The sequence below is a fragment of the Macaca fascicularis genome, chromosome 4 (assembly GCF_037993035.2).
Source record: "Macaca fascicularis isolate 582-1 chromosome 4, T2T-MFA8v1.1".
NCBI classification, from domain to species: Eukaryota; Metazoa; Chordata; class Mammalia; order Primates; family Cercopithecidae; genus Macaca; species Macaca fascicularis.
The window spans coordinates 25,615,825-25,624,462 of NC_088378.1; the positions used below are offsets into that span (position 1 = coordinate 25,615,825).

General features: G+C 38.0%; 1 pseudogene; it reads left to right on the forward strand.

Moving 5' to 3' along the window:
• The first annotated feature begins 1,071 nt into the window (after positions 1-1,071).
• LOC102138735 (protein LSM14 homolog A pseudogene) lies at positions 1,072-2,508 on the forward strand (annotated as a pseudogene).
• The last annotated feature ends 6,130 nt before the right edge of the window (positions 2,509-8,638 follow it).

An 8,638-nucleotide genomic window follows, 5' to 3' on the forward strand; every position in this document is an offset into this window, starting at 1 on the left:
CTCTTCTATTTCTTCTTCCTTACCCTTGTTCCAGGCAGTCATTTTTCCCTTGCATAATATAATGAAATGTAATTGATGTCCCTACCTCTTGTCTCTGTCACGATGAATTCCATGGTAATACTTACAAATCAGTCTTCCTGAAGTATAGTATTAGCTATGTCAATTCTCTACCAAAAATCCTTACGAGTTTGCCATTTTCTGTTATATAAAGTACAATATTCTCATCCTGGCACACAAGTCCATCCAAATACGGGCCTACCATGTTCTCATCCTCTCACAGTAATGTGTATCTCAGCCAAACTGGTGTTGTTGGTATTCCTAGGACTAACTTTGTGATTTCCTAATTTTTTGCCTTCATCAGTGCTTTTCCTTTAATGAGGACTTTCCTACCGTATCATCTGCCTCAAGTTGTTAACATAACGCTTAATTTTCAAATGCTACGGTACACAGGAAGCCTTCCTTCGACTTCTAGCCAGGCACAATTCCTTTTGTTTCTTTTATCTTCATCTTCCCACAGCATTGTGCTTGTAGGTTTCTAGTGGTACCAACCTTGTCCCACTTTAGCTATTTGAGGATGTGTTTATTGCAATTCAACACATTTTTAATTACTCATATATAAAATAAAATGAAAGGCACCTATTACAGTGTAAAGTCTCTGGGGGAAGGACTGGCTTATTCATATTTGTCTTTGATGTAGCACACCGCAGGGGCCTAGGCAGTAATAGATGCTTTAATTACTATTGGTTTTACTGAATTGTGAAGACAGCAATAATATTTAGTACATGCACGTTTAGACATAAGTTTGCTCTGCAGGTATTTGAGGCATCTTAGAAAACAATCTAAGATTTAAGTCCTAAGGAATACGTTTTTCAGATTTTAGAAGTCAGGATGGTTCTTTGGAGTTTTCATTTTTTCTTTTAATGAAATGAAAATAAAGCTGATTTAGCGGAGCTGGCGTCTCCGCTATGTTAGGTCTGAGGCGGCTGCCATGGGCGCGACGGATACTGCGGATCCCGCGACAGCCCGCGTGGGGTCCGCCGCTCTGCTGGCGCCGGGAGCTGCGGTGACACCATGAGCCGGGGCACCCGTTCCCTCCACAGCAAGATCAGCCGCATCTCCAAGGCAGAGATCTGCTACGAGGGCACCTCTGCACCACCCACACCTAGAACCCCACCGTAGCCCTCGCCAAAATTCCATTTTCTGGTACAGAAGATACATCGTCCAATACCACCTCGAGATGAAGTATTGGAATATATTGTGTTCTATGGGAGTGACATTAAAGACCTCACTGTTTGTGAGCCACCAAAACCACAGGGTTCTGTGCCTGAAGACCCAGCTATCCTTCAGTCCTCACTAGGCTCATCAACTTCTTCATTCCAGTGAGTGGGTTCTCACGGGCCTTTCGCCAGGATGCCTATATACAGTCGGTTCAGTCCAAGCTCCTTAGTTGGGTAGGAGTTTCCTGCTGTTGGTGTTGCTGGAAGCTGTTTGGCATCGTTTGGAACAGAAACATCAAACAGTGGTATCTTACCCCAAAGTAGTGTGTTGGCTCTGCCTTAACACAGGATACAAGATCTCTAAAAGCACAGTTGTCTCAAGTTCCCTCAAGCCCTCAGTTAGACATTTTGAGGAAAGCTCAACCGTGGAACAAGCGCTTGAAGACTGTTTCCGACCATTTACCTGCTCCAGTACCTGTTGGGAGAAGGAGCCCTGTATCAACTAGGCCTTTGCCATCTACCAACCAAAAAGCAATAGAGAATCAAGAGCACTGGTGAGCTGAAGTACACAATGTTCCAAGACCAGAAAACGAGCAACTCAGAAATGATAGCAAGAGACAAGTAGCTCCAGGTGCTCCTTCAGCTCCAAGGAGAGGGCGTGCGGTTCAGCGAAGTACCAGGGGAAGATTTGGTATTTTACGAGATGGACCAATGAAATTTGAGAAAGGTTTTGACTTTGAAAGTGCCAATGCACAATTCAACAAGGGAGAGATTGACAGAGATTTTCATAATAAACTTAAAAGAAGATAAACGTGAGAAACAGGAGGAACCTGTAAATGGTGAGGATAACGGTGACCCAGGAGCTGATACCCAAAACAGTGAAGGAAATGCTGATGAAGAAGATCCACTTGGACCTAATTGCTAGTAGGAAAAAACTAAATCCTTCTTTGATAATATTTCTTGTGATGACAATAGGGAACGGAGATCAACGTGGGCTGAAGAAAAAAGATTAAATGCTAAAACATTTGGAATCCCACTTTATCCAAACCGTGGCCGTGGGAGATGCAGAGGCAGAGGAATCCTCGGTTTCTGTGGTGGCAGAGGGCATGGTGGTGGCAGATGTGACACTTTCACCATCCCTGGAAGATTTCACAGTGGATTCGGAGGAGGTCATGGGGGCAGGGAGTGTTCGGATTTCGAATATAGGAAAGAAAACAAAGTTGCTGGATAGTCTATAAACAAGTCTCTGAAAATAGGTGAATTTTTAGCTCTTCATGGTCCTGAAAATTGATTTCAGTCTTTGTGAAGAATGAAGTGAATTCGCTGTACGTTTGTCATTAGCACTGGGTTTTTGTTTTGTGTTTGTTTTTCTGCTTAATTTCAAAGATAAAAGGAGGTTACTTTTTGGGGTGGGGAGGAGAAAGGCTAATCTTAAAAAATGAACATAAAATATATTTGGAATAGCACACGGTGAAGTAATTTCTTATGTACAGTTAAGCAGTACTTCAGTGGGACTTGTAAGTATTTTTTCCACACTAAAAGTGTATTTTTTAAATTACTAAATTATATTTGGCAATTGCAAGTTGCCTGCAAATAGGGCTGTGATACTGTGTTTTGGGCCACAGAAGGTTGTGTGTGTGCATGTGTGTATCTTTCTCCTTTCTTTTGGGGAATCCTGTAATATGAGGTAGCTTATTTCATCAATTATTTAGGATGCTGGATGGCAGAGAATTTTCAGTCAACTAGGTACACACAGTAAATACCGTTTCAATACCGTTTCTTAGGCAAAGGTAACATTTTATATAGTTGTAAAATTCCATTATATTTCTTTTTTTTTTTTTTTTTTTTTTTTTTTTTTGAGACGGAGTCTTGCTCTGTCACCCAGGCTGGAGTGCAGTGGCCGGATCTCAGCTCACTGCAAGCTCCGCCTCCCGGGTTTACGCCTTTCTCCTGCCTCAGCCTCCCGAGTAGCTGGGACTACAGGCGCCCGCCACCGCGCCCGGCTAGTTAATTCCATTATATTTCATTGCCAAAGAAACATTAAGAACTTTGTATAGCCACATAAAAAGCAACCAAATTTTTAAAGAATAATCATTTTAAAGTCAGAAAAAAAAGCTGATTTTAATATTTATGCTCAGGGCAATATCTGTCTTGGTATTCAGAAAGTTGTGAAAATACAAATGGATTTTTTGTGTCTTCCTTCCTATTTTTCTTGCATCAGATCACTTTGCCTCATCTTCTCATCTGTAAACTGGGGAATAATATTATCTACTTCATATGGTGGTTGTGAGATTTCCTTGAATTAATATATGTGAAGCCATGAGCACAATGCTTAGCATAAGATCATTAACAGTCATCAGCAAGGAAGAAACCCGAGAACAATTGGATTGAACGTGTCTGCAGTCACGCGCAGGTTTTTCTTGAATCCTTATCTTCATCTAAGTCCTTGTATCCTGCATATGTGAGCAATAGTAGCTAAAGTGAACTGTGGTTATTTCCCTCTTTCAGCTAAATTCAATCACTGCTTCTGAGTAAACATTGCAGGTTGTGTTTGGTGAGGGATTCAAGGCCTTTATGCTTCATGGTGGAGTGAATCAAATTCTATATCAATTGCTCAATTAAGATTATGAAAAAATAGATAAATTTCACTTGAGAAAAGGACTAAATCTGATTTGTCCATCCATGTACCTCAGCCCATGGCACACTGCCTGGTGTATTGCAGGCACTCAAAAATTTTTTGTTGAATGAAGAAGTCAGTTAATGGAGTTAAACGACTAAGACATAACTTGTTTTTCTTACCTTTAGAAGATATCCTAGAGATGAACTCCCTTTTTTGAGAGCAATTAGCATATAGTTGATTTTATTATGAAGATAAATGACCCCTTATTTTATAGTAATTGATTTCTTTGCAATAGAATCAGTGTAAGTAATTGGGAATAAATTCTCGTTAATATATGACATTGTTAGAAACATTCTGTCTTACTTGCATGAAAATCATCTAACAGGATTAAATGACATTTTGCAGGTGCTTACTGTGTGCCAGACACAGTTCTAAATGTTTCAAAAAATAAAATGTGCATTTTATAAGTGTGGTATGGAATCCTGGGTTGAATCCTGAAATGGAAAAAGTATTAATGGAAAAACAGGCACAATCTGTATAAAATCTGGAGTTTGGTTAATTGCAGTGTATCACTGTTGATTTCTTAGTTTTGTCAAATGTGCCAATGTAATGTAAAAGAGTAATGTTTGGAGAAACAGGTGAGAGGTATATGAAAACTTTCTGTATTATCTTTGCAATTTTTCTGTATACCTAAATTTATTACAAAATAAAAAGCTTATTTAAAAATATGTATTCATTTGTTTAATCCTTAAAACAAGCCTATGATACAAGTATCATTGTTGGCTCCTTTTACAAGTAAAAATTCAAAGTATAGACAGGTTAAGTTATTCCTCGGGTCAGCAGCTGCTATCAGTGCCAAGATACTGGCATTTTATTCTAAGTTGCAGTGGTCCCCAACATTTTTGTCACCAAGGACTGGTTTCATGGAAGATAATTTTTCCATGGATGGGGGAAAGGAGGATGCAGGGATGGTTTTAGGATGAAACTGTTCCACCTCAGATCGTCAGATATTAGTTAGATTCTGATAAGGAATGTGTAACTAGATCCCTCCCATGTGCAGTTCACAGTAGGGTTGGCGCTCCTAAGAGAATCTAATGCCGCCACTGATCAGACAGGAGGCAGAGAGCTTAGGTGGTAATGCTCACTCAGCTGGCACTCACCTACTGCTGTGTGGGCCAGTTCCTAGCAGGCCACAGACAGGTGTTGATCTGTGGCCTGGGAGTTGGGGACCCCTGCTAGGTTGTACAGTTTTTAAACAATATGCATTCCTTTATCTCCTGACTCAAGTAATCAAGAAGTCAGTCATGAAGCAGATGTAATCACAGCTCAGTCAATAATTCTATCTTCTGAGACTCTAGTCATATGGCCAATGATTGACCATTTTTGTTGGAACGCTATTCCCTATGAAACTTAGGCTAGATGCTGTTGATTTTTGATTTCAGAATACCACACAATCGACCACTACCATGACCACAAATTCTAAGTTGAGTGCATTGTAATTGATTCTCATGATCATATCTTAAATTCCTTAACCCAAGACTGAAATGTTGAATTCTGTAGTCATTTGGGGGTTATTGTGAAAGCCGCTGTCCTGTCTCCCTGTTCTGGTGCCCACACTACCCTCTGTGTGGGTCATATCTGTGCAAATGTCATGCTTTCATGCTTTCCCTGTCAAGCTGTTTATAAAAAATACATAGTTTCTGAAGAAAAATTGAAGAAAGATGCAGAGAAGAAAAACACACTAAAGCAAAAACTCTCCAGAAAAAGGTAAATAAAAAAATTCCTCCTAAACTTTAAAGACTCGAACCAGCACTTTAAGCTTCGAGGTAGCTAATATGTTCCAAATAATCTTATTGTACATAGCAGTCAAAAACCTCTTTATTCTTTAATGGGTATTTCTAGCTGCTTTCTTACACCCTTAAAAACTTTATGTCTTGCCTGCACAGCTGCAACTATGACCACAGGCCACTTCTTTTTCTCATTATATTGCCCACCTATTTGTAACAATATCCTTTATTGTTTCCTTAACCACAAACAGCACTGTGGGAGAAAGAAACTATTGCTCTCTTATTTATTTCAATATGACAGACGAAAATGTGTGGGGGAGGAGCACGAACAGGAAGAGAAAGGGTTTTTTTTCCTTCACTCTTTGATGCTACTATTTCAAAGCACATTTACACTTTTTTCTTGGTTTTGTTTGGTTTTAATTTGACCAATGAACATTTACAAGATTTGCAATGTATAGCGAAAAATGAAATTATTTGTTTTTAAAAAATCTATGTGCAAGTTCAAATTTTAATTTTTCTAGGAAGACTGTATTACTTCTCCATAGATTTAGATTATTGATTAAAATATTTAATGCACTTCTGCTGGACTCATTTTTCTTCTGAAAACACTTCTTGCTTTCACCTAAAGTGTGGTGAAAATAAATGCTTATTGTAAGTTTTAGGAAATTTCATTTATCCCTAAGAAATATATTTCTTGTTATGCCCTTGATTTATTACTTTTTTGAACAAATTGCTTAATAACTTTTAAACTTGGATATTTATAGCTGTATTTTCCTTTGATTACATGTACCTAAGAAGATTTAATTTTAAAAACTGGAATAAAATTATAAAGGAGCTCATCGGAAATCAACCAAAATTGAGTGTAAAATGTAAAAAAAGAAAATCTTCAGGCAGCAAGAGAAACAACCTATCTTGATCTTGGTGTGAAATTTTCTGGTGCTGCTGCCAATCCTGTTACTGTGGCCCCAGAGTCCTTTAGTTCTGTTCTCTCCTTACCTCTCCCATTACTTTCCCTTCCCCGTCTCCGTTTTTCCACTTCTAAACACACACACTGGCTGAAGTGGAGTGCAGGGAGAGGATGGTGCATTTCTGTTTGTTTTCTCTCTGTATTTTCTATTTTCTGACCACAAAATGGCTAGAGATGCCTCATATAATCCAAAATAGTTTTAAAATTTTGTTTCTTTTGTTTTTTGTCCAGGATAATGCTATTGGTTTGCCCAATTTTTTTATACTGTTGGCTATAAGCTCATACAAATTTTAAATGTCCTTCATAAATACATTGTGAACTTTCTTCTCTTAGCACTTAGTATAATATTTTGCTACAGTCTGTCATTAATATACCATTTAACATACACATATACATTTGCCAGCCATTATCATTGTTACCTATGCTTGACTGAAAAATATACTGAAAATACTAGTCTACTTTTCCACAGGCTCATTTAACTTACACTGTTATATTTAAGGTATATGCCTATAACACCCCATCTCCCACTTGACACTTCTAAGCCCAACTCACTTTTTACTGTCAGTCGTGAGTTCTTCATCTTACGTGAAATGTCACGGGTCCATTCCAGCTTTTGTTGCTTGTTCCTTCTCTCCTCCCTTTTATTTCTGGATTCTTGAGACCTATGCTTTAATATCAATCTTTTGGCTCAAGTTATTAACCTTCAATGGCAGAGTGGCAAATGTAACTCTTTTACGCTATATAACGTAATATCTGCTTGTTTATTGCTTGCATATTCTAACCTAAATTTGAATTGGCATACAATCTTATTGTCAATATGTGACTAACTTGTATAATATAGATATTAAAATCCACATATGCTTTATTTACCTTACAAAAATCTGTATATGCTCAAACTAGATCTTGAGTTTCATCAGGGTGGCGACCATGTTTTATATTTGTTGGTGTTCTCTGTTCCCTAACAGTGAAAGGGGTCAGTATATTATGGTCGATAACTATAAACCTTCTGTGGACAGGAACAAATTAAGAAAAGATATTCTACTTGTTTACCTATATGGTAACTTAGAGTTGCTTAAATGTCTCGAATAGAAACATAAACAATCTTGACTCAAATTTTAAAATTATTTTCTAATGATTGATGGAAACCACAAACTATAGATAGAAAACGGCGCTGAACTTCTTAGTGACTGACCGACAGGAAAACAGGTACCAGAAAGAATGAAGACTTTTACATCAGGTGTTTCAGAAGAGATTCGTGGTTATCTGAGTAGAGTTATCATACTAGGGTGGTGTGTTCATCCAAGGCTGTGAAGAAACCTTAAATTGACAAGATAAACAAGAGTGAATCAGCTAAATGACATTTGTGATTCAGGCATATCCTCTGAAGATGAAAAATAATCCCGGTCTCAGGGTCAAAGTAATGACTCAACTCTTAGAAATTGAGGTGGAAACGTCCAGTTTTGGGAAGAATAATGTTTCACATTCCATAGGCTATCCTCATTTAAGTGCAAATAGCTAGAGTAAATGATTGTGGGCATCTGAGCTGTGACTAGGAAGTAAAGAAAGGTTATAATACACACAGTTTCAGAGACATTGTCATCATCACAAAGAGCCTTTGGACTTGGAGTTTATGCCTTTCTGTATTCTAGGAGCTGTGGTATAGTCCAGGAAGGATGATTTCAAATTTAGATTAGAATATGCAAGAAGCAAACAAGCAGATACTATCTTATGTAGCATAAGAGAGAGTTACATTTGCCACTCTGCCATTGAAGGTTAATAACTGGAGCGTGGATGACCCCATAGAGAAAAGTGAATACATTTTCCAAGCATTTCATTCTGGTTGTTGCAATGATCTATGAAAGGCAAAGTAAATAGTTCTGTCACTACACTTGCCTTACAATGCCCACACATATAATATAGTGTTATTCTTTATGCCAGATAATGTTCAAAACTTTATTATGTATCTGGAGAACTTCAAAAATCACTTGGACTGTACATTTTCAGAATTACTTTAGTATTTCACTGCCTTTGTTAAAAGAAAAGAAGG